Raw genomic sequence first — 25,805 nt, 5'->3', positions numbered from 1 at the left:
TTATTGGGAAAACATGGCCAGAATTTCTTACCATAGTTAAATCATAACACTATACTACAATCCTTGTATCTGTGGGACTGGTAGCCACTGTTTCATTTATGCATGTCCAACAAATGTGGCTTATCTAGGCATTTTTTAAGTCCTCCAATATGACTCTATAATATTCTTGGACCAGAAGTCCTGTATTTCAAAAGGGTTTGCTATTATCTACAGTTTTTCATATCCTGGAACATATCAACCATGGATATGAGGACATATTCCTCACTTTCAAGAAAATGCCCACAATGGAGCCTCAATGTATTCGGTTTTATATGTTTTTATCTGGGTTTTTGTATTTTAAGATGTTTTTATTTCATTATTTTTAATTTTATTTTTTATCATTTGTTTATTAAGTTATAGTTAGGTTGTTTATATTGTCTAATGTGTCTTGTCCTGGTGTAAATTTTTTGTATGGTTTTCTTTTGGCATTCAATGGTTGCCGTATTTGTTAGAAACTGCCCTGAGTCCCTTTGGGGAGATAGGGTGGTCTATAAATAAAGATTATTATTATTTTATTATGACACAGCAAACAAGATAGATATGCTGGATTTTGTATCACAAAATCACAAGTTGAACACTTCCCAAGTGTCTAGGACTGTGTGATGTATTTTCGGATGATCCCAGTAGGGTGGCCTTTTGCAGTTGGCAGATCGTAATTTTGTCAATGTCTATTGTTTCCAAATACCAGCTGAGATCTTTTGGCACGGCACCCAATGTGCCGATCACCACCAGGACCACCTGTACTGGTTTCTGCCAGAGTCTTTGAAGTTCAGTCTTGAGGTCCTGATAGCGGCTGTTCCTGTTGTTTTTCGTCAATGCGACTGTCACCTGGGATGGCAACATCAATGATCCAAACCTTTTTCTTTTCCACAACTGTGATGTCTGGTGTGTTGTGTTCCAGAACTTTGTCAATCTGGATTCGGAAGTCCCACAGTATCTTTGCGTGCTCATTTTCCAATACTTTTGCAGGTTTGTGATCACACCAGTTCTTTACTGCTGGAAGGTGGTACTTGAGGCATAAGTTCCAATGAATCATTTGGGCCACATAGTTGTGCCTCTGTTTGTAGTCTGTCTGTGCAATTTTCTTACAGCAGCTGAGGAGATGATCGATGGTTTCGTCAGTTTCCTTGCACAGTCTGCATTTTAGGTCATCAGCTGATTTTTCGATCTTGGCCTTAATTGCATTTGTTCTGATGGCTTGCTCCTGGGCTGCAAGGATCAGGCCTTCTGTCTCCTTCTTCAGGGTCCCATTTATTATTAAATCTTAATTCACAGTGATGGTTGATAGTAGGAGAGTGAATCTGTTCAGAACTGCAATCTGTCTGAATGAGCTCTCCGTGGTGCTGAACTCACCTTCCCTAACCAAAATCAGCACTTTCACAGCCCTCCTTTAAAGTTTGCCTCAAAATGGGATCAGATTCACTGCCCCAATGTTGTGGAAGCCACCACCAGCCAGGGATTTTGAATCAGTTCTAATGCTTCTTCTTGCTTAGTAAAGATGTTCTGTTCTGTTCTTTGAAGTCTTGTTCAACTCTCAACTGTGGGAGTTGTGAGGACATTTCTACACCTCTGTTTAGAGACAGCTGGAAGCTGTTAGCAAGATGCTTCTCCAGCAGTGACGTGGCACTTCGTCCCAGGGTGGCAGTGATCCGCATCTGGAACTATGCTAGGGAAGAGGAATGCAGTCATCACAACTCTAGATAAGGGAGAAAAGACCAGTTAACAGTAATGTGGTGGTAAATTTTGAAAAGCAGGTGCTCATAGTAGCAACACATGCAAGGAGAGTCCCAAACATAAGTGACTGTGATGATCACTATATATTGTGGGTGAAGCCTTTTTAACAGCTCTCCACTACATTGGGAATAGATCGTATTTTTATTCAAACCATCCCTGTATTTTTGCATTATTTTTTTAAAAGCCCATCACAATACAATTGGCCCTATGTATGCATGGGTTCTGCATCCACAGATTCAACCAACTGCAGCTTGAAAATATTCAGGAGGAAAAATCCAAAAAGCAAACTTTGATTATGTCGTGCACTGAGCAGTATGCTGATGCATAGTCATTCCCTACTGCATCCTCCCACCATTTCACAGATCATCAGGTTCTCTGGCATTTGTTTGAGCTGCTCATCATTTTATATAAGGGACACCATTTCAGTAAGCCAAGCTAAGCTGATACAGATAGGTGAAAAGCAATGGTAAGGTGCCCAAAGATAGAACTATGTGTGCCACACAGGCTATACTTTACCTCTGAGCTGATCTACTTTGCTCAGATGTGATGAAATAAATATCCTGACCCTTTGCCAATGCTAAAATTAGATTCCACAATGAGTCCACTCAACTACTGTTGCTGGAAATGGAAGAAGAGCCTGTTGTTCTCCAAGGAAAGAGTGAAGTCCATTTTTGACTTGATATTGTGACAGTTGCACAAAAATCAAACTGCCCCATACTTTGATATTTCCCTGAAGCAACAAAAGGTTTTGATATCATCCAGGATTGCTTAGTGTCTTCCATCATACCACCTTCAGTTCTGCAAGCCCAGCATTTTTCCTAAGGATATAGCTCTCATGTCATTACCTTATGATAGTTAACAAATCCTTCTTATCCTGAGGCAAAATATCCCTGAGTGCCATGTAATGAAGGACTATTGCCCTATGCATTGTTTTTATGAGCTCCAGAGTTATTTTGCAGACCACTGTTGGATACAATGTTCCAGTCTGGAATGGGATTTGGATCAGAGAAGAAGTCCATTTAGCGAAGATAGTACATAAAGATGTGCAGCAGTGTTATTATTATTATTATTATTTTATTTATTTACAACATTTATATTCACCCCGAAGGGGACTCAGGGTGGATCACATTATACATATAGGCAAACATTCAATGCCTTTTAACATAGAACAAAGACAAGACAAACATAGGCTCCGGGCGGGCCTCGAACTCATGACCTCCTGGTCAGAGTGATTCATTGCAGCTGGTTGCAGCTGCTTGCTCTCCAGCCTGCGCCACATCCTTGTTCTGGCAAGTGAATGTAGAGATAACAAGACTTTGAAGTTTTGCGATTGTATTGTGAAAGATCAGGATAAGAAGATAGTAAATTATGGCAACAATCACAAAATGGTCTCTTTGATGGAGTTCTATGCAGTTGGTAGGAATCCCCATTGAGTTCAATAGAGCTTACTCCCTAGTTAACAATATGCAGTCATGCTGATTGCAAGAATCCGAGATTATTATGCTATGTTTCCTTGCACTTTAATGTTAACCAGTGGCCATGCTGGCTGGAGGATTCTGAGAGTTGTGATCCAAAAAGTAACATTTCTGAACTTTGTTACTAATTCCCATCAGCTACAATTGTTTGGAAACCTCTAGTCTGGACCTTGGGCAAGATTTGGATGTTGAGTCATGACACACCATCAGTTTTGATGTGCTTCTCTGGCACTTTGTTAATACAGTAGAGTCTCACTTATTCAAGCTAAATGGCCCAGCAGAAGCTTGGATAAGTGAGTATCTTGGATAATAAGGAGGGATTAAGGAAAAGCCTATTAAACATCAAATTAGGTTATGATTTTACAAATAAAGCACAAAACATCATGTTATACAACAAATTTGACAGAAAAAGTAGTTCAATACACAGTAATATTATGTTGTAATTACTGTATTTACGAATTTAGCACCAAAATATCATGATATGTTGAAAACATTGACTACAAAAATGGCTTGGATAATCCAGAGGCTTGGATAAGGGAGGCTTGGATAAGTGAGATTCTACTGCATTAACATTTTTTTTCCCTTTTTTCATTGAACGAAGAGTGTAGCAGCCCCTGTCCCTTTCCACAGTGGGATTCCCCACAGCCAACTGGCCACACTTCTCCCTCCCTCATTCCCAGCAAAAAAAAGAGGGGATGGATTTTCCTCATAATTGTGAACGTTTAATCAGCGATTCCACTTAATAATGAAAATGTTTCCCCAGGCAGTGAATTAAGCATTAATGATTCTTAATGGTGAGGGGGCCGCTGATTAACTGGGATGACAATACCATTGAACTGGGTGGGTGGAGGTTTGCAGGGGTGATTAAAAGAGAATTTGGAGAGAGAGAGAGAGCTGGCATCTGCAGGCAGCTGGAGCAAAAGACGAGGCGAAGGGAGGGGGAAGGCCTGGTGACGTTGAAAAAAGGGTTGAGTCTCTTTGAACCAATTCTTCAGAGGATATAATCAGATTAAAGAAAACGCACACAAACTGAAAGCTATGAAATCACAAGGTGTTTGACATCTCTTGCCCACCTCCCACCGTGGCTTCATATGAGCAGTTAAAGTTTATTTATTTATTTATTTACAGTATTTATATTCCGCCCTTCTCACCCCGAAGGGGACTCACATTATATACATATAGGGCAAACATTCAATGCCCATATACACATAGAACCGAGACAGAGACAGACGCAGAGGCAATTTAACCTTCTCCTGAGAGGATGTTCGATTCTGGCCACAGGGAGGAGCAGCTGCTTCATCATCCACTCTGATGGCACTTTCTCATTCCAATGTCATAAATAGTTAAATTTGCCTCCCCACTTTATAAGTGGTAACTTATTTCCTACTTGATAGATGCAACTATCTTTCGGGTTGCTAGGTCAGCAACGTGCAGGGGCTATTTTTGTACCTTTTGTACTAGTCGCTCTTTTCCTGATTACTTGATATTAATTCAGGGCTCCTCCCTACCCAATGTGATCTTAAATGAATCTATTGCACTTTATCTATTTAAAATTTGTAACTCATAATGTGCACCTTGCTTATTCGCTATTGCAACCTCATTGTTTTTAATTCGATGTTTTAATACCGCGTTGTGTTTTTTCGGCTGCTGTGTATATATTATTATTGGTTTTTATTATTGTTCTTTGATGTTTCATATTTTATTTTATCATTGGTTTGTATCTGATTTTGCTGTAAGTCGCCCCGAGTCCCCTTCGGGGGAGATAGAGGCGGGATATAAATAAACTTATTATTTATTTATTTATTTATTTATTTATTGACAGGTGCTCACCCCGCCACGGGCTGGCCTCGAACTCATGACCTCATGGTCAGAGTAATTTATTGCAGCAGGCTGCTGACCAGCCTGCACCACAGCCCAGCCCATTTGAAAAATGCTGTTTGCTTCAGAAGCATTTAGTCCAATGGTTCTCAACCTCCAGATGTTTTTGATCTTCAGTGCCCAGAAATCCTAACAGCTAGTAAACTGGCTGGGAGTTCTGGGAGTTGTAGGCCAAAAACAGCCGCCTTGAGTCCCCTTCGGGGTGAGAAAGGTGGGGTATTAATGGGGCAAATAAATAAACATCTGGGAACCCCAGGTTGAGAACCACTGATGTAGTCCTTCCATACAAATCAAACACTTCATCCCAGGCTCTTCCACACTGCACAGTTCGAGCACTACGATCCCACTTTAGCTGCCCTGGCTACATCCTATGGAATTGAATCAATTAAATTGGATCCAGAGTAGTATAGCTATATCATGTGAAACTGATCGCAGGCCCATCTCCCAGAGTCTAGTTCAAGCCTTGGCCAAGTTCAAGATCCATAGAGTTCTTGCAGTTCTAAGGCCGGCAAATAAAGAAGCCGACATATGGTACAAAATCTCCAAGGCAGCACATGCCCCCCTTCCTTCTCCCTCCCTCAAGTGATTAATCTGACCCACAGATGCCAAGGGAGTCCTCTTGCTGGAATCAATGCTTAAGATGACTGAGCTGGGGACAGGTGCTGGTTATTACCCAGGGCAGGAGATTAGATTCCAGGCCCAGCTGTCAAGGGGAGAAAAGAGCAGAGTCTGTCTGCCTGGCAGAAAGTCTTGTATTCTCATCCGTTCTTTACTTCTCCATCTTGCTACTTCATTGTTTGTGGGGACCAAATCCTTGGCACACCTATTTGGCCAGGCGGAATGGAGCAAAAAGGAGCTGCATCATAACCAGCAGCTGGTCCTGAAAAGGAAGACAGAAAATGAGCTAGATATGATGGGACGTTGAGCATTTGTCTCCATGTGAAAGAGAAGATGAGCTAAGTCAAAAGGCAGTAAAATATCTCGGAGCCAGATGCTTCCTCCATCCACCCACCCCAGGCTATATTTGTACTGCAATTACAGAAAATGGGTGATGTGATGCCTGTTCCACATATTGCATTTTTTACCAAGGGAAAATGGAAAATTCCTCAAGAGCAGGAGTCCTCAAACTTTTTAAGTGGAGGGCTGATTCACAGTCCCTCAGACTGTTAGGGGGCCGGACTATTATGAAATAGTCCAAAATTAGGATTGTTGTTGTTGTGTGCCTTCAAGTCATTTCAGACTTAGTTCAACCCTAAGTCTAAAGTTTAGGACAGAGGCCAGGTAAATGACCTTGGAGGGCCGCATCTGGCCCATGGGCCTTAGTTTGGGGACCCCTGATATAGACGATCTCATAAGACCATAGGTAAGTAAAGAGAACTCCAAAGACCATCTAGATCAGGGGTCCCCAAACTAAGGCCCGGGGGCCGGATGCGGCCCATCGAAGCCATTTATATGGCCCCCAAGGCACAAGGGCATAAGGGGGTTGGGCTAAATGACCCAAGGGGTCTCTTCTTCTCTTACAACCATTATTATTATTATTATTATTATTATTATTATTATTATTATTATTATTATTATTATTATTAAGGCTGGATGGCCATCTCTCAGGGGTGCTTTGCGTGTGCAGAAGGGGGTTGGACTCAATGGCCCAAGAGGTCTCTTCCAACCCTCTATTATTATTATTATTATTATTATTATTATTATTATTATTATTATTATCATCATTTAGGCTGGGTGGCCATCTGTCAGGGGTACTTTGCTTGTGCTTTCGGTACACAAAAGCAGAAGGGGATTGGACTCAATGGCCCAAGGGGTCTCTTCCAACCCTCTTTATTATTATTATTGCTGTTATTATTATTATTGTTATTATTATTATTTATGCTTGGTGGCCAACTATAGTCCGGCCCTCCAATGGTCTGAGAATTGTGAACTGGCCCCCTGTTTAAAAAGTTTGGGGACCCCTGATCTAGATGGTCTCATAAGACCTTAGGTAAGGAAAGGGACCCTCGAAGGCTATCTAGATGATCTCATAAGGCCACTAGAAGACCATAGATAAGGAAAGGGGCCCTCAAAGACCATCTAGATGGTTTCATAAGAACATAGGTAAGGAAAGGGCCCCCCAAAGGTCATCTAGACAATCTCATAAAACCATAGGTAAGGAAAGGGACCCTCAAAGGTGATCTAGACAGTCTCATAGGACCATACGTAAGGAAAGTCACCCCCAAAAGCCATCTAGATGGTCTCATAAGGCTGTAGCTAAGCAAAGAGTCCTTCAAAGACCATCTAGATGATCTCATAAGGCCACAAGTAAGCAAAGAGACCTCCAAAGGCCAGGTAGATTTAGGTCAACCCTAAGTTTAAAGTTTAGGATGGGGGCCAGATAAATGACCTTGGAGGGCCGCATCCAGCCCACGGGCCTAAGTTTGGGGACCCCTGCTCAAGAGTATAAGCTGTGTGCAGATTAGGATGGAATGAAGACATGCATACCTTGGTTAACAAAGCCTCTGAAAAAGAAGTTCTTCTCACAATGTGTTTTGACACCCTCCACAGCTCTCCCACTCACAGAATATATCCCAGACTTCAACTTGTACCACTCTTGTCTTTTCCCATTGGATTGGGAATTTCGCTGAGTTCTAATATTACCAGCAAATCTGTAGGTTAAAAAAATATTTCATTCACTAGATGAATGGATGGTGAATGTTGTCCTTTAATACCACATATAGATCTCATGAGCTCTCATGAGCCCGAAGTCTGCCTATCCATGGTGTACTTGTGATGCTTTCTAATCCCTTCTTCTTATCATCTGAAAGTGTTGGGCTTCGGAATACTACACAAGTCCTCCCCCCACTTTCAAAGATACACTGGAAACCTTGTTCAGCATTTGGGATTTATTCTGATGATCCCTGTAATCCTCAGCCTTGATTACCAAGCCTCTAAATCCCATTAGCATTTTTGATGTTATATTAATCCCATTTTTGATGATCTCGCGTTCATTGGGTTTTTTATTTTATGTTTAAATGTACATTTTAATTTCCTGTACATCAGAAAGACAAATCATTCCCTCCCCCAAGACCTCATTCTCCTGTCTGGGAAATAGAGAACTAGGCCATCCACCATTATCACTACTGGGATAATATCTGCATTCCAGGTGGTCTCATGAGTTGGCTATCATCCAAATAGATCAGAGAGTCCATCACTAGTTAGATACTAGATTGCCACAAATTCTTCCATATCCTGTCAACTTGGCTACTTCAAAAATAGAGACGGCTAACAGGAAAGGAGCAGAAGTCACTTTGTGTTCACTTCCCTGTTTTTAAAAAATACATCTGCCTGTCCTGGACATGAATTGGCTCAAACCATGGTGGCGATGCTACCCATTGTATTGCTCATCTCTATGTATCATTGTGAAAGCTGGACAGTGAAAAGCATTGATAGGAAGAAAACTTACTTGTTTAGATTTTCTACTTGTTGGGGCCGGGCTGTGACGTAGGCTGGTGAGCGGCTGCTGCAATAAATCAGTCTGACCATGAGGTCATGAGTTCGAGGCCAGCCCGTGGCGGGGTGAGCACCCATCAATTAAAAAATAAAATATAGCCCCTGCTCGTTGCTGAACTAGCAACCCGAAAGATAGTTGCATCTATCAAGTAGGAAATAAGGTACTACTTATAAAAGTGGGGAGGCAAGTTTAACTAATTTATAACGTTGGAATGAGGAAGTGAGGAAGTGCCATCAGAGTGAATGATGAAGCAGCTGCTCCCCCCTGTGGCCAGAATCTAACATCCTCTCAGGAGAAAGTTAAATTGCCTCTGCGTCTGTCTGTCTGTCTGTCTGTCTCTGTTCGATGTGTTTATGGGCATTGAATGTTTGCCCTATATGTATATAATGTGATCCGCCCTGAGTCCCCTTCGGGGTGAGAAGGGCGGAATATAAATACTGTAAATACTGTAAATACTGTAAACTGTAAATAGGATGTGGTGCTGGAAAAGAGTTCTGAACTCTCCCTAGAAGGCATGGTGAATAAATCAAGGCTGTCATTTTTGGCCATATCATGGGAAGAAATGACTTACTAGAAAAGACTGTAATGCTTCATAAAGTAGAAGGAAGCAGGAAAAGAGAAAGACTTCATTGCAGATGTATGGACTCATTCAAAGAAGCCACAGCCCTGAGTCTGCAGGCCTTGAGCTGTGGAGCATAGAGTGATTTGGAGGGTCTCTGATTCCTGAGGTCATCATATGTCAAAGTTGACTTTAAGAAAGTTAACAACTACCCTTGCAATGCCATCTAGAGAGCATTTGAGAACAAAAAGTATTTAGATACCCCTGGCTGGGGAAGCCAATGGGTGATCTAATTGTGGTCGAAATGTCCTTCACAGACCCCTTTTAACTTTGGGCAGTGGATGGACACCACAGAAATGGTTATGGGGATGCATATGGTCTGCCTGCCGCACTTTGCCCATCCTGATATAGAAAATGACATGATCATAGAAGGAACTACTCAAGGAGCGGAATGTTGTTGCTCAAAGTCATAATACCTTATGGGCACCACATCCTGTCTGCTCTTGGAAGTTAAGCATGGTCAGTTCTGGTTAGTACTTGGATGGGAGAAGACAAGCAGATGCTATAGGATACATTTCAGAGGAAGGAACAGGGAAAACCACTTTTGTGTATTCATTGTCTAAGAAAATTGTGTGAAATTCATTTGGTCATCATAGACAAGAGGTGACTTGAAGGCATATGCACACACACATAAACCAGAGTGAACTAACCATCTCACTGGCATTGAACCCGCAATCCTTTACTACTGTCACTCTGGCACATTCTTCTCTCTCTTACTTTCCTCTTTCTCTCTGCCTCCACTTCTTGTTCTATGTCCAGTGGACTGCTAAGGGAGGGGCACTGACTTGTCTTCACAGGTCTGGTCTCTGGCAGAAAGTAATTCCCATCGTGCTCTTAATAAAGTGAACCCAACACCCTTTGCTGGGGCCAGACATAACTGGATTGGTTCATAGCAGGTGAGTATCAGTGTTTTTCTTAATATAGTACAAGGAGAAGGGTCAATGGGGTCTATAAGACACTAGCTATGCCCGGCCACGCTTTGCTGTGGCGTTGTCTGGTGGTGTTGGTGAGAACTTGTTGAAGTAGTGGTGGTATTGAATGTCTGTTGTATGGTTGTCTTTATGTTTAGTATGCATTTGGTTGTTTGTGTACTGTGAAAGTGATGAGGGTAGAGGGGGTCTATGTCCCTGTGTAGTATTGTATAGTATTTATACGTTGTCCATGTGTTGGGAATGCTTGGATTGTGTCCTGCTGCATAGTAGAAAGGGTTGGGCTGGATGGCCCTTAGGGGTCTCTCCAAACTCTTGTGCCTGTCCCCTGGGCTGAGTGCGTTGCTAGGAGACCAAGTGGGCGGAGCTTAGCCCTCTAACTGGCAGCAATTGGATAAAAACAATTATTCCTCTCCCTCTAATTAGGATTTTATTTTTCTTTTCTTTTTGTTGTATCAACCTAGAGCTGTGGATGATGGGTTGTGTTGTCAAATTTCGAGGTTGGGGGGCCTGTAGTTTTGTTGTTTTTTCCACTGCCCTGATGCCATCACTCTTTTATATATATAGATAGATTGAACTTTTCCTTCTTCCACTGATAAATGTCCACCAATGTGTCCACTCGTCTCTAGAGAAGAAGACATGTTTACTGGTGTCTCTGGCTTTTTATTTTATCTCCTGCTCTCTCTTACTCTATCATTCCCTCTTAGGCCCATCTACAATGCCATATAAAATCCAGATTATCTGGATTTTATGACAGTGTAGACTCATATAATCCAGTTCAAAGCAAATAACCTGGATTATCTACTTTGATAATCTGGGTTATATGACAGTGTAGATCCAGCCTTAGAGACTGGATAAGTTACCTTTGAGACTGAAATGTCCAGAATCCCTTAGCCCTGATGGCCAGAAGACACTCTCTTTTCCTCTCTTCCTTTCTGCCCATGAATTACATACTCTTGATGGAAGTATGAACTGATTTCTTGCAGAGGAATTTTGAAACGGGGCCGAGCGTTTCATATGGCACTTGGGACAAAGCTTGCCAACCTCTGAATGAACAAGTTCTATTGGGATACTTCAAGTTAGCATAAATGTTCTTTCCTGAGTAAAGGGAAGGGCATCGTTTTTTGCAAAATCCTCTTTTAGATTCCAAGCATGGGATACTCAACTGAAGGAACTCGAGAATGACAAAAAGAGCCATTAGAACTGAGTCAAAACACTCTGCTTTAAATGTATACATTAAAAAAGGAGAGGGGAAAGCTATGACAAAATTGTCACACTGGGTGAACGTTTTTTAAAAGAAGACACCAGGCACAAATTCACACATTTGAAAACTTTACATCATTTTGACAGCTCACATTCTGGCAGCCTCAAACACCTCTGGAAAATTACCTATGAGTTAAAATGAACCTGCTGCAAAAAGAAACTGAAATCAAAGTGAGAGAGACAACCTTCTTAATGTAGCAAGTAAAGGTCTCAACATTTGGCTCTCCAGATGTTTTTGCATTTTATGCCCTAGATCTCCAAGTTGGCTGAGACCCTGGAGATCTGATGTCTGAAACATTTGGAGGATCAAAAAGGTCAGAATCATTGGAGTAAGGCCAAAGGAAGATCTGGAATCAACCTTCCTTTTTTAATAAACTAAGACACGACTCTTTATACATCCCCTTGATCCATAGAAAAGCACATTGTTTACATTAAGTTTATTATATTTTTAAGAAGTATATAAAAGATTATGGACTGAACAATATAACAACAACCAAAATCCACAAAATAGTGGTACCTTTAATGGGCCAACCAAAATGCACAAAATGTGTCTTAAAAGCTTTTGAAGCTCTGCTTGCTTCTTCATCAGGGAAATGTATTAAAAATCATAATGGGCAGTGGCAGTTGGGATGGAAGGATGGACCTCAAACCAACTGGATCAGCTGTAGAAGGCCGATACTTTTTGACTTGCAGCTATATACTCTAATCAGTAATTTTAGTATTTATTGTGATTATATGAATAAGAAGCTAAACCAGCCATCATAACATTAGCGCAATTCAAGGTACTTACTTTGGCAGGGCAGTCTGTGCTTTCATTTTATGGCAGGGGTCCTTTCACAATGTCATTCCCCTCAGCTACACAACCAGCATTTGCAAGCACAAGCTAATGCTTAAGTGGGGCTGAAGGATTTTTGGCTTGGCAAATTCCATTAGACTGCAAAAATGGAAGCCGCCCTTCCCATTGTCACTCAAATTGGCTGCTCTCAAAATGCACTTGCTTCCTGGTTGCCAAGTGGCTCTTTTCCCATTATTAACTAATGGATTTTTTTTTTTTTAAAAAAAACAACTTGGCATCTTTTTAGACCTTTTGCTAGAAGGCGATGAAAAGACATACCACTCATAGTTGCTAATAATTCTTCCATGTGAAATATAAGATGGAAGATAGTTGTGCTAGGACCTACAATATAGGAAGTAATAGTTAACCCAAAGAGTGGTAGTGTAGTACAGTGGTTTGGATGTTGGATGAAGAACTTGAGTGACCAGTGTTCAAATCTCTGTTCAGCTACAGAAACCCACTGGCTGATCTTGGTGTAAGAACAAATACATAAAGCAGAGTGCAGTACGTCTGATTCAACATGAGCTTGTGATAGGAACAAGCCAAATGACTCTAAATGTGCTGTTAAGGCAAAACAGAAAAACTTGTATTTATTTTCTCAGGAAATCCATCTTGGACAAACTTAAACCTGGTTAGAAGAACCCCTAAAATTGGGTTCTTATATACAGTAGAGTCTCACTTATCCAACGTTCTGGATTATCCAACACATTTTTGTACTCAATGTTTTCAATACATCGTGATATTTTGGTGCTAAATTCGTAAATACAGTAATTACTACATAGCATTACTGTGTATTGAACTACGTTTTCTGTCTAATGTGCTGTATAGCATAATGTTTTGGTGCTTAATTTGTAAATTCATAACCTAATTTGATGTTTAATAGGCTTTTCCTTAATCTCTCCTTATTATCCAACATATTCGCTTATCCAACATTCTGCTGGCCCGTTTAGGTTGGATAAGTGAGACTCTACTGTATGTATTGGCTTTCTGGATTTGCAAATGATATGGTGGATTTGTTGCCAATGCAATTCTCTTGGAAGAACTTCTTTTTGGATTACAACTCCCAATGGACATGTTGGTTGGAGGATTCTGGAAGTTACAATCCAAAAAGGCATTTTGCTAAGTTTTGCCTCCTAGTAATGGACACTGGATATCTTCCCAGGGAAGTTTGTACACCATTTTTATATTTTCTGTGTTGTGATCATACATTCACCATAGTAGCTGTCATGTGTAAATTCCACCTCTACGTTGGATAAGTGAGACTCTACTGTAGGTGTAAACTAGCATCCATTGTTTGGGTCAGAGCCTCATAGATGTTCCTTCAAGACAAAGTGGGGGAAAAAACTAACTTCCTGAGAGGAAGAGGAAGCAATGTCTGCAAGTAAGAGGGAAGAAAATGTATGGAGTACATAAATCAAAGATTGATATAGGTAAAGGTAAAAGTTTTCCCCTGGCATTAAGTCTAGTTGTGTCCAACTCTAGGGGTTGGTGCTCATCTCCATTTCTAAGCCAACAAGTCAACGTCATGTTGACGTCAAGGGTCATGTGACCAGCATGAATGCATGGAGCATATGGATATAGAGACATAAAAATGAAGAACAGGCCTTCTAAACTAATCACTTGTCTAGATGCCTCTTTCGGTGAGCCTACACAGATTGCTAAATCTGTGTACAATGCAGAGGATAAATGATCCAGACTGGTCCCAGAACTGGCTGAATTCATCTGGCTGAATTCCCTGTGTTGATGTCCATACAGTCCCTCTGGGCTGAGCCTACATTGGCCTCACTGAACTGTTGTCGATATCCCCCATAGCATTGTCCCTGATACCAGCTCTATGCAAGCTTCCTGGCAATTGCAAAAGCACCTAAACAATAAAGAAGGCCAGTGGCATGGACAGTGGGACTGATAAGGTGATGGCACCAGCATCAAATATGGACCAGTTAAATCAGACTGACTGCATTGTTCAGACTAAAGTGAGGCAGTCATACCTTGGGCATATCATGAATTTATGTGACTCATAGGAAAAAAACAATGGTGGGAAAAGAGCAAAATTGCATTACAGTCCCAATCAATAGACTTGATAGCAAGGACTCTTGGGGGTCTTGCATACCAAGAATCCTCATGAGTCAAAGTCAACTTGATAGCAAATAATAACTGCATTCAAAATGCATGGCACACTTACACTTTCTGCCTCTTCATTGGTATCCTTATTAGCAGAATATATGAAGAGGTTTGAGGATAACTGACTACCTTGTACATATTTAACCTCTGTCCATTATTTTTATATCCCAGCAAACATCACGTGCAACAAGCCTCGATCTTATCTTGGCCTAATGGTCATTCTCACATCTTTTCTTCAGCTACATGAACCTGGAAAAACTTCAACTCCTGGAGTAGTTCATCAGCAAGATTCCAAAATTTATTTTCAGTTTTTCTGAAAATGTGCAAGAGTCCACTTGACGTGCTGAGAATTTCCTAGTTTATCCCGAACTTTCTACTTTGAGACTCTTGCTCTCTTAACAGATGATGGTGTTTCGTGGCTCCTGTTCATGTATGTCAGTTGTCAATTTATTTTATAGCTGCTTGAGCTATTTAAAAATCAAGTAGAGCTATATAGACTCTTGACAATTTGAAAAAACAATGCTATTGCTTGTCATGCTTGAGCTAGAAGATAGCAACTCTCTATCTTTAGTAGACTATGGATGCATTCACCACCAAAAGTAGCAAAAATATATTTTGGGCACAGAGGACTATAAATAAATATTGCAGAACAAAACATGTTGTTTTTAAGATGTTTTTAAAACCCAAGTAATTTGTCTTTCACACTTCAATCAAGCTGAAGAAACAAGAGCCATCCTACTGCAGTTAGTCAAGACCAATTCTACAAACTCACTCCTAAAAAAATAGATTTTTTTAGCATAATAATGAAGCTATTGGGGCACAATCCACCAGGACAGTCTTCTGTGTAAAACAGATTTTAAAAAAAATATTTACTCATTTACTTGCAATATAACACAGAGATCGACACAAACCAAAAAAAGATAAACATGAATATGTCACCATATGAAAGAAACTATCTCAAAGACAAATTCAGTTTCCCGATAAACTAAAAATACATTTTTTTTGTTTTTGTCTGATCCAGTGAACAATCCTGAATCTTCATTTTCTGAAAAATAAAATACAGTATATGGATCTCATAACAAATCTTTCCAATATTTGTTATGAAATCCAACTCTAATTACTGTAGAGATATGTCTACTTTTGAAGATGTACGCTCCTAATACAGTAGAGTCTCACTTATCCAACACTCGCTTATCCAACGTTCTGGATTATCCAACACATTTTTGTAGTCAATGTTTTCAATATATCATGATATTTTGGTGCTAAATTCATAAATACAGTAATTACTACATAGCATTACTGCGTATTGAACTACGTTTTCTGCCAAATTTGTTGTCTAACATGATGTTTTGGTGCTTCATTTGCAAAATCATAACCTAATTTGATGTTTAATAGGCTTTTCCTTAATGCCTCCTTATTATCCAACATATTCGCTTTTCCAACATTCTGCCGGCCCGTTTATTTTGGATAAGTGAGACTCTACTGTAGTATTCCAACTTACAAAACAATTGACAGACGACCATATTGTGACAAACTTATTTATCCAAGGGGCATATACAATGAAGAATTATTTTAATTTGATACTACTTTAACTGCCATGGCTGAGTTGATATAGAACAATGGAAGCTGTAGCTTGGTGAGCCACCAGCACTCTTGGCAGAGAAAGCTAAAGGCCTTCTGAAACTACAGCTCCCACAATTCTATAGCATTGAACCAGGGCAGTCAAAGTAGTGTCAAGGTGTATTAATTCATCAGTGTAAATACACCCTAAAAGGCTGGAGATCAGAGTTTGAATCCCCGCTCTGCCATGGAAAACCTTTTGGGTGATCTTGGGCAAATCACAGTCTCTTAGAGCAGAGGAATGCAATAGCAAACCCCCCTCTGAATAAATTTTACCAAGAAAACCCCATGATGGGTTTGTTTTAGGATTGGAAACACCTTGAAGGAACACAACGGGATCTTCCACACAACTTTATAACCCAGAATATCAAAGCAGAAAATCCCACACTATCTGCTTCGAACTTGGTTATCTGAGTCCACAACTGCCATATATTCCAGTTCAAAGCAGATAATGTGGGATTTTATTCAGCTGTGCAGAAGGGGCCAACATCAAACATTCAAGGTGGATAAACATAACTCTTTTTTATACTAGATCCTAGCACATTTCACATTTCCTTCCTTTCTGGTGAGCATTTTCATCTCTGGGCTCCTTGGAGGAAGTATGAAATGTATTTATTTGCTTAAATATTCATTTAAAATGAAATGACATCAGGGAAGATGTTCTAGTTGAGAAGCTTGACATTTGTTCACTCGTTCCACTTACCTGAAGACTTTTCAGCCCCTTTCTTTGTTCCTACACACCCAGAATGGTGGACTTAAAATGTGAGCCTTGGAAGTGGGGAACTGGAAGAGAGATGGAATAAGGAGTGATCACACTTCACTGCTACTAGAATATATTTTCCATTTCCTAGTAAAATAAACATAAGATAATAGCTTTACAAGGCAAAATAATAATAATAATTTGACAACCCACAATGACAAATGACCTTTCTGCCTGCCTACTCTGAAAGCTGCAATTGCAACAATTGCTTTGCCATCACCAGCGAATTACTTTTTAAAAAGGAAGAAGAGGAAATAGTATTAAATTTCTGACGCAGGGTAATAATTCAGGCAGAGTAGGTGCTAACTTTTGAGTCAGGAGAGCACTCAGAGATCTTGGCTTAAGATGACTTGATTGTTGGCAGTATCCAAAGGTACAACTATAGAGAGGAAAGAAGAAGTGACTCATTTAAAAAATGATAATATCCCAGAATTCTCCATAATGTTGCAAAGGATTTTGGACAATGGGGTTGTTGTATGTCTTTCGGGCTGTGTGGCCATGTTCCAGAAGTATTATCTCCTGACGTTTCGCCCACATCTATGGCAGGCATCCTCAGAGGTTGTGAGGTATGGATAAACTAAATAAGGAAAGGAAAGAATATACAGTAGAGTCTCACTTATCCAACATAAACGGGCCAGCAGAAGCTTGGATAAGCGAATATCTTGGATAATAAGGAGGGATTAAGAAAAAGCCTATTAAACATCAAATTAGGTTATGATTTTACAAATTAAGCACCAAAACATCATGTAATACAACAAATTTGACAGAAAACGTAGTTCAATATGCAGTAATGTTATGTTGTAATTACTGTATTTACGAATTTAGCAACAAAATATCATGATTATCCAGAAGCTTGGATAAATGAGGCTTGGATAAGTGAGACTCTACTGTATATCTTTTTATGACCTGCTTTTATTGTCTGATTATTGGTTTTATTGGTTTTACTGTTTTGTTTTTATTGTTCTGTTCAGGCTTGACCCCATGTAAGCCGCCCCGAGTCCCTTCGGGGAGATGGGGTGGGGTATAAGAATAAAATTATTATTATTATTTTATTATGACACAGCAAACAAGATAGACATGCTGGATTTCATATCACAAAATCACAAGTCGAACACTTCCCAAGTGTCTAGGACTGTGTGATGTATTTTCGGATGATGCGTGCAGATCCCAGCAGGGTGGCCTTTTGCAGATGGCAGATCGTAATTTTGTCAATGTCTATTGTTTCCAAATGCCAGCTGAGATCTTTTGGCACGGCACCCCATGTGCCCATCACCACTGGGACCACCTGCACTGGTTTCTGCCAGAGTCTTTGAAGTTCAATCTTGAGGTCCTGATAGCGGTTGAGTTTTTCCTGTTGTTTTTCGTCAATGCGACTGTCACCTGGGATGGCGACATCAATGATCCAAACCTTTTTCTTTTCCACAACTGTGATGTCTGGTGTGTTGTGTTCCAGAACTTTGTCAGTCTGGATTCGGAAGTCCCACAGTATCTTTGCGTGCTCATTTTCCAATACTTTTGCAGGTTTGTGATCCCACCAGTCCTTTGCTGCTGGGAGGTGGTACTTGAGGCATAAGTTCCAATGAATCATTTGGGCCACATAGTTGTGCCTCTGTTTGTATTATTATTATTATTATTATTATTATTATTATTATTATTATTATTATTATTATATCTGTGGAGAGTCCAGGGTGTGGAAAGAGTCCTTTGTCACTGGGAAGCCAGTATTAATGTTTCAGTTAATCACCCTAATTAGCATTCGAAAGGTTTTGTCTCTTGCCTGGGGGCATCCTTTGTTCAGTCATTAGCTGTCCTTGGGGCTCCTCTGCCCTCAGAGTGTTGCTTCCCATCTACTGTTTTGATTTTTGAGTTTTTTAATACTGGTAGCCAGATTTTGTTCATTTTCATGGTTTCTTCCTTTCTGTTGAAGTTGTCCACGTGCTTGTGGATTTCAATGGCTTCTCTGTGTAGTCTGACATGATAGTTGTTGGAGTGTTCCAGCATTTCTGTGTTCTCAGATAATATACTGTGTCCAGGCTGGTTCATCAAGTGCTCTGCTATGGCTGATTTCTCTGGTTGAATTAGTCTGCAGTGTTGAATTAGTCTGCAGGGACAATGCTGCTATCCCTTGGCACACAACCTATCCTAGTTAGTTACATCCAGCTTCCGCTCTGTGCTGAGTTTAGAAAGTCAAGATGCTGTCATAGACTAATTGATAAACATTCACTCATCAGTTTAAACTCACCATAGTAATGATCAAATCCTCCGTCAGATTTCTCTCATTGCCTGGAATCCATTTCTGAGTGCCATAAGAACAGAAGGAAACATGGATGAAAACATATGCTTCATAATAACAGTCATATATTTATCTCATTTCTGAGAAGGACACCACTGAGAGTGTCAATGAGACACACAGTCACATGCAAAAAGAAGAAAGCTGTAGTTTGATGCTACACAGGCTTTACGTCACTATGCTGTCCGAGATACCGGATATTGCCTGCAAAATTACAGATTCCTCAACCCATCCTTGCATGAAGAACTTTGAGGTGAGCTTCAACAGGGCTGCTAGAGTGAAAACTTGAAAGAGTTGTTGTAGTCAACTGCCATCAAGTCAACTGACTTATGGCAACCATATGGATGAAACATCTCCAGATCAACCTGTCATCAGCAGTCCAGGTCAGGGTTTGCAGACTCAACACAGCTGTACCTTTCTTGTTTGAGTCTATCTATCTAGAATACACTTTTCCTCTTTGTCTACTGTATTCAACTGTTCCATCTGGATCATCATTTTCTCCTTTTCCTTCTGTCTTCTACATCACCAATCATTATGGTCTTTTCTAGAGAATCGTGTCCTCTCATGATATAACCAAAGTATGACTGCCTCAGTTTAGCCATGCTGTACCTTTAATGGTTTTGTAGAAGAGGGCTGATGTTGCTTGTTTCCTGGTTGCATGAGAAGCAACACCAGCTGAAACTCCCTTTTCTACACAACTTCTAAAGGTACAGGAACCTTCTTTAGATTTGCCATCTGGTATCCCTAGCTTCCCTGAGGTGTGGATGCATGCTGAAAATCTAATTTACTAGACTGATGCATTTATTTAGGTCCATATACTGAAACAAGTTAGAAAAAAAAGATAATCCTGTAAATAGGATCTAAAAGAGGAGACACACCTGTGACAGGTAATGGATTTAATCTTTGTAGACCTTCCTCCTACATCAATGATGGGCAACCTTTTGCGCTTGGTGTGTCAAAATTCACCAAAAAACCTAGCATGACTTGGGTGGTGTGTCACTTCGAGAAAAAAAACATAATTTTGCAATATGTATAGTTTAAATGACAAAAATATATAATTGTAATATATAACTGTATTTAATAAATCATAACTATTTACTACCATTATTTCCATGTACAACAATCTATGGTACCTCTTGCAGTTTCCACGCTGATTTTTCTCTATTCCAGTTTCAATGTAGTCACGAATAATGAATAATATAACAATAATATAATAATAGTAATAATATCATAATATACTACAATAATAGAATAATAATAGAATTATTAAAAACAATTAAATACAATATGAAATTACAGTATATAAATTTTAAAAATTATGACTAATAGCCCTCAGCAGCCCCATCATCCATAGGTGTGTCCATTATACTTTTATACCTGTCCAAGTTTATTTATTATTTATTTATTTACAACACTTATACCCCGCCCTTCTCACCCGAGGGGACTCAGGGCGGCTTACAAAAATTGGCAAAATTTAATGCCTGAATTGCAATCATAAAAACAAAACAATACAAACAGATCTGTTAATAACATTGTTAAGTTGGCTGCCATCATTCGTTCCTGTGGCTGTGGATGCTGCAGGTTAACAATGTGCTGTGTGAAGCAACACTTCCTTTTATGTGTCCTGAATCTCTCATGATTTAGCTTCAGGGGATGACCCAGGTTTCTAATATTATCACAGAGGGAGAAAAAGTCTTCTTCTTCTTATCTGCTTTCTTCACACCATTTATAAATTTATACAGTTTTATATAGTTTATGTAACTTACTTTTAGACGTCCGGGTGTCAAAGTGACGGTGTGCACTTCTCAGGTTTTTTTCTGTCTCTGTCTCTCTCATTTTCTTTTTTTCTTTCATAAGCAGAGCTCTGCTGGATCAATTCCAAGGTCTATCTTTTCCAGCATCCTGCTTCTCTCAGTAGGCAGCAAAATGCCTTCAAGAAGCTCACAAGTAGAACATGATGGCAAGACAGAGTGGCCACTTAGAGCTTTATCACATGGGGTAGGTAAATTGCAATTGCACCTGAACGATGCACCTTCTGGGTTGCTGTGAATCTTTCAGGCTGTATGGCCATGTTCCAGAAGTTTTCACTCCTGACGTTTCGCCCACATCTGTGGCAGGCATCCTCAGAGGTTGTGAGGTACAACCTCTGAAGATGCCTGCCGCAGATGTGGGCAAAATGTCAGGAGGGAAAGCTTCTGGAACATGGCCATACAGCCCGAAAGACTCACAGCAGCCCAGTGATTCCAGCCATGAAAGCCTTCGTCAATACGATGCACCTTCTGTTGGGGCTTACCACATGGCATCACCACTCCGTTGTCTTTCTCCTGTAGGAGACTGCTTGAAAAGCTATTCTTTTCACTAACACAAAACATTTCTCGATCTCCTTTCCTGCTTCTGTCAACATTTTTAAGACAATGCATTAGCATAACTTTTTTTTTTTTTACAAACAATGCAATTGTAGCAGGAGATGGGGCTTGTCGAATAATGTTCTGAATGAGGAAAGACATTCCCTACATCACTTCCCATAAAGGTTGATGAAATAAAACAATGGTTTGTACCAAATCTCTTCGTCTTTATATAATGGGATAGATGCAGATTGAGAAACAATGGCTAGGATTCAAACAAAAATACAAAACATCTCACACAGTGAGGGAAAATGGTGACCAGAAAATCTATGTGTCCAGATATTAATGCTGGGTAGATAATTTCAAAGCTCCTGGTTTCTCCCTCTAGAGTTGTATATATTTTACATGAATATAGAAGAGAGAGGCCTTCAAAGAGAGGATACTATCAAATAGAGAACTGGTCACTATGGAATAGTTCATGTTGTCATTCTAAGGCAGCAGCCCTTTTCCATTGCTCGTCCCCATCATCTGGTATTCAGAGGCATGTTTATTCCCAACCTCTAATCAAGTAATTCTGTTTTGTGTCTCCCAGATCATTTCAGATTCCTGATGTAAAGTCAACCTGGCTGAGGATATTGGGGAGCAGAAGTCCCAAAACACCCAGAGGGATAAGGTTTAAGGCAAGGGTCCCCAAACTTTTTAAACAGGGGGCCAGTTCACGATCTTTCGGACTGTTGGAGGGCCAGACTATAGTTGGCCACAGAGCAATAATAATAATAATTAATAATAATAATAATAATAATAATAATAATAATAATAACAACAATAATAAAAAAGAGGGTTGGAAGAGACCCTTTGGGCCATTGAGTCCAATCCCCTTCTGCCTTTGTGCACCGAAAGCACAAGCAAAGCACCCCTGACAGATGGCCACCCAGCCTCAATGTTAATAATAATAGTAACAACAACAACAACAACAACAACAACAACAACAATAAAAAGAGGGTTGGAAGAGACCCCTTGGGCCATTTAGTCCAACCCCCTTCTGCCTCTGTGCACCAAAAGCAGACAGATGGCCACCCAGCCTCAATGATAATAATAATAATAATAATAATAATAATAATAATAATAATAATAATAATAATAATGGGTTGTAAGAGAAGAAGAGACCCCTTGGATCATTTAGCCCAACCCCCTTTTGCCCTTGTGCCATGGGGGCCGGATAAATGGCTTTGATGGGCCGCATTCGGCCCCTGGGCCTTAGTTTGAGGACCCCTGGTTTAAGGTCCAGTGGTCAACTGGATACATCATAGAACCTTAACGTTGAAAGGGAACCACAAGACCACTTAGTCCAACCCTCTACAATGAAGAAACACACAGTTAAATAATTACTGAAAGACGTCCGTCCAAGTCTACTTAAAGACCTCCAAAGATGACTTCAAGTCCACCACCGGTTGTGGCAATCTATTCCACTGTTAAACAGCTCTTAAGGTAAAGAAGTTCTTCCTTATGTGTAGGTGGAATCTCTCTTCTTGTGGTGAAAGCACATTCACGATCTCCCTGTAAAGCAAAGAAAGAATATTATCTGAACTCCTGAAGAGCAACTATCAGTCAGACCTGACAATAATGTGCAAAAACAAGGGTTTACAAATGTGCCTCTTTGGCCCCAGGATGGTCTGTATGATCTTCAATCCTTGCAGATTCCTTGGGCCACTTTTTTTTCTTCAAAATGTCTTTCAGGGCTCTTTTTACCATAAAAAGAAGTTTTTCCTAATATTTAGGTGGAATCTTTTTCTTCTTCTAGGAATTGGAATTAATCAATCTCTTTTTCAAAAGTAAGCTTTCTGTTGTAGCACTTATGAAATCTTCCTGCCTTTTGCTTCATATTTTGAGGAGCAGAAAAAGTTTGCTACCCTGTTTCCCCCAAAATAAGACATCCCCTGAAAATAAGACCTAGTAGAGGTTTTGCTGAATTGCTAAATATAAGGCCTCCCCCGAAAGTAAGACCTACCAGCAAAGTTTTTGTTTAGAAGCATGACTGCCAAACACCAGAGCATGCAGGATTGGTAAATGTACATACCATAGATTGTTGTATATGGAAATAATTGTAGTAATAAGAAATTCATGATAAGATTCACAATTTGTCTGGTTATGCTGGTTTGTGATGACAACTGCTGTACAGTATATAATAAATGTTCATTTTTTTGTTGAACAATAAATGTGAATTCTTCTTCATGGAAAAACAAGACATCCCCTGATAATAATTCATAGCACATCTTCGGGGGCAAAAATTAATATAAGACACTGTCTTATTTTCGGGAAAACACGATAGCTTCAAAATACCCCCTTTCTTTGAAATCTAAGGGACTTTAAACAATAGAAAACCCCCCTCTTCATTGTCTCCTTTCCTCAGCAGTGTTTTTAATGGAGCCCATATTCATCACTATCCCTTACAGCATTGTTTATGTTACCAGTGTTTGCACATTATGAAGCTGGCATTTGACACTGACTTTTTATTAGGTTGTCTTTGGTTTTATTTCATCATGTGGAGCTGCAGGCACCTGTGCAGGCTGTATTAATAAAAGGCTATTGCTCTTAATCATTATTTATATCCCTTTGGGGCCAAGTTCAACCTGGATGTTTAAATAAATAACAAGTCTAGATTTCCTCCACTCCTATGCGCTTTGGGTAGGCACTTAAAGATGCATGAGGAAAACACTGCAGTAAAGCTTGGAAATGTTTGGCAGCCTTTAATGCTTCATACTTACATCTCTTGAGTCTGAAGTAGCTGAGGAAACAAGAGGTGATAAAAAAGGATGTGGTCATTTGTCACCCAGTCATTAGAAAACCAAAGGAAGAGGTCTTCTAAGACATTTCTAAGATTTTCTAGCACGGCTCTATAGTGCTTCCTCTTTTTTAAATATTTTATTTATGATTTTAACGTGTACATAAAAGATGAAAAAACATGTTAAGAAAGATAGAAAATAAAAGAAAAATACAATAGAAATAACAAAACAAAACAAAAAAAGAAAAGTTAAAAAAAAAACACCCTGGGTATCCATTGTCCACTTCCAGCTCCTCTGCATTGCTTTATAAATCTTCATTTTAATATTTCTCGGCAAACAACCATATACAACCTGAAGTCTAGGAATTCCTGTAAACATAAATCATAAAAGCTCAATATTACTTCTTAACAAATGTTGTTTCAGTTTGTTCCAATCGGTCCATTGTCTTGGCAAAATGTTCTGTGATACTTTTTGTGTTAATAAATCCATGTTTTTAATGTCAATTAGCTTCAGCATCCATTTTTCTGTTGTGGGAATTTCTTGTGTTTTCCATACTTTAGGTATGCATATCCTGGCAACTGTTACCATATATAAAAAAAGTTTTTCCGTCTTGGAGTCCATTTGGAAGTATAGTGCTTCCTCTTGAAGTCATTCATTCATGAAGGTTCACTATTACCCACATTTTTTGCATATAGACACAAAGTCTTGGAACATATCCCCTGAAGATACAGGGATTATATTGTGTCTTCAAGTTTTTCAGTATCTCCATAGCAATCCTTCCTCATTCTCTCTATTGTCTTCTCGTGGGGAATGTTGTCTTCTTCACTTATTAATCAGTTTACTAATATTTTGCCCTGATTTCCAATCAAAGTCTGCAAAGAGGCTTAGAACATTCATCCAGGAAACAAACAGACAAGAGAACAGTTTAAGAAGCTCGAATCCAAACCATAAACACAACACCTCCCACACTGGTGGAGAATGTTTGGTCCCTCTCAACATGGGGGAGAAGAACAGCAGCAACTCAAACTGAATCAGGAGCAGGCATATGATTTTCTCTGCTTTCCTGGGTGGCCTGTGGGATGGGGGAGCGTGGGCAGCTTTCTGGATGAGTCAGGAGCTACATGGGATAAAACAAGGGCAAGCCATGAGTTTCAATCGAAGAGGATGCTAGGGCGAAGAAAGTAATGCAGCAGAGCTCCAGAATGTCTTGTTTCTTAGGAAAGTTCTGCATCAAACAGAAAGTTCTCCACTGATAGTTCTTCTGATTCCTGAAAACTGCCAATGTGATGTCCAGTGTGGGTGGGCAACGTTGAAAGTTTTTCAGTTCTACTTGCAGTCCTATGACTCACCGCACAGGGCATCTCCACGTGGACCCTAAGGTTTTGCCACGTGAGCTCTGTATACCAACATTTCACCAATGAAAACCAGAATGATCATCAAGTTTGCAGATGACACCAAACTGGGAGGGATAGCTAACACTCCAGGAGACAGGAGCAGAATTCAAAACGATCTTGACAGACTAGAGAGATGGGCCGAAACTGACAAAATGAAGTTCAACAGGGACAAATGCAAGATACTTCACTTCGGCAGAAAAAATGGAAATCAAAGATACAGAATG

The 25,805-nt window shown here is 39.9% G+C and overlaps 1 protein-coding gene and 1 long non-coding RNA gene across 3 annotated transcripts in view; one reads left to right on the top strand and one right to left on the bottom strand.

Moving 5' to 3' along the window:
* The window catches only part of LOC134293432 (uncharacterized), a 451,452-nt gene that overhangs the window by 56,121 nt on the left and 369,526 nt on the right, over positions 1 to 25,805 (top strand). The window lies entirely within an intron of this gene.
* On the bottom strand, positions 5,051 to 21,134 carry LOC134293478 (uncharacterized). Of its 2 annotated transcripts, XR_010000426.1 has the most exons (5): positions 20,826 to 21,134; positions 19,012 to 19,065; positions 16,713 to 16,792; positions 7,614 to 7,777; positions 5,051 to 6,006 (listed from the first exon to the last, which is right to left on the bottom strand). It is a non-coding gene; the product is annotated as an uncharacterized LOC134293478 (long non-coding RNA). The 2 variants fall into 2 exon arrangements; XR_010000425.1 differs by having other exon boundaries at positions 19,012 to 21,133.

The sequence above is a fragment of the Anolis carolinensis genome, unplaced genomic scaffold, assembly GCF_035594765.1.
Source record: "Anolis carolinensis isolate JA03-04 unplaced genomic scaffold, rAnoCar3.1.pri scaffold_8, whole genome shotgun sequence".
In the NCBI taxonomy this organism is placed as follows: Eukaryota; Metazoa; Chordata; class Lepidosauria; order Squamata; family Dactyloidae; genus Anolis; species Anolis carolinensis.
This window is presented reverse-complemented; position numbering and strand designations above follow the sequence as displayed.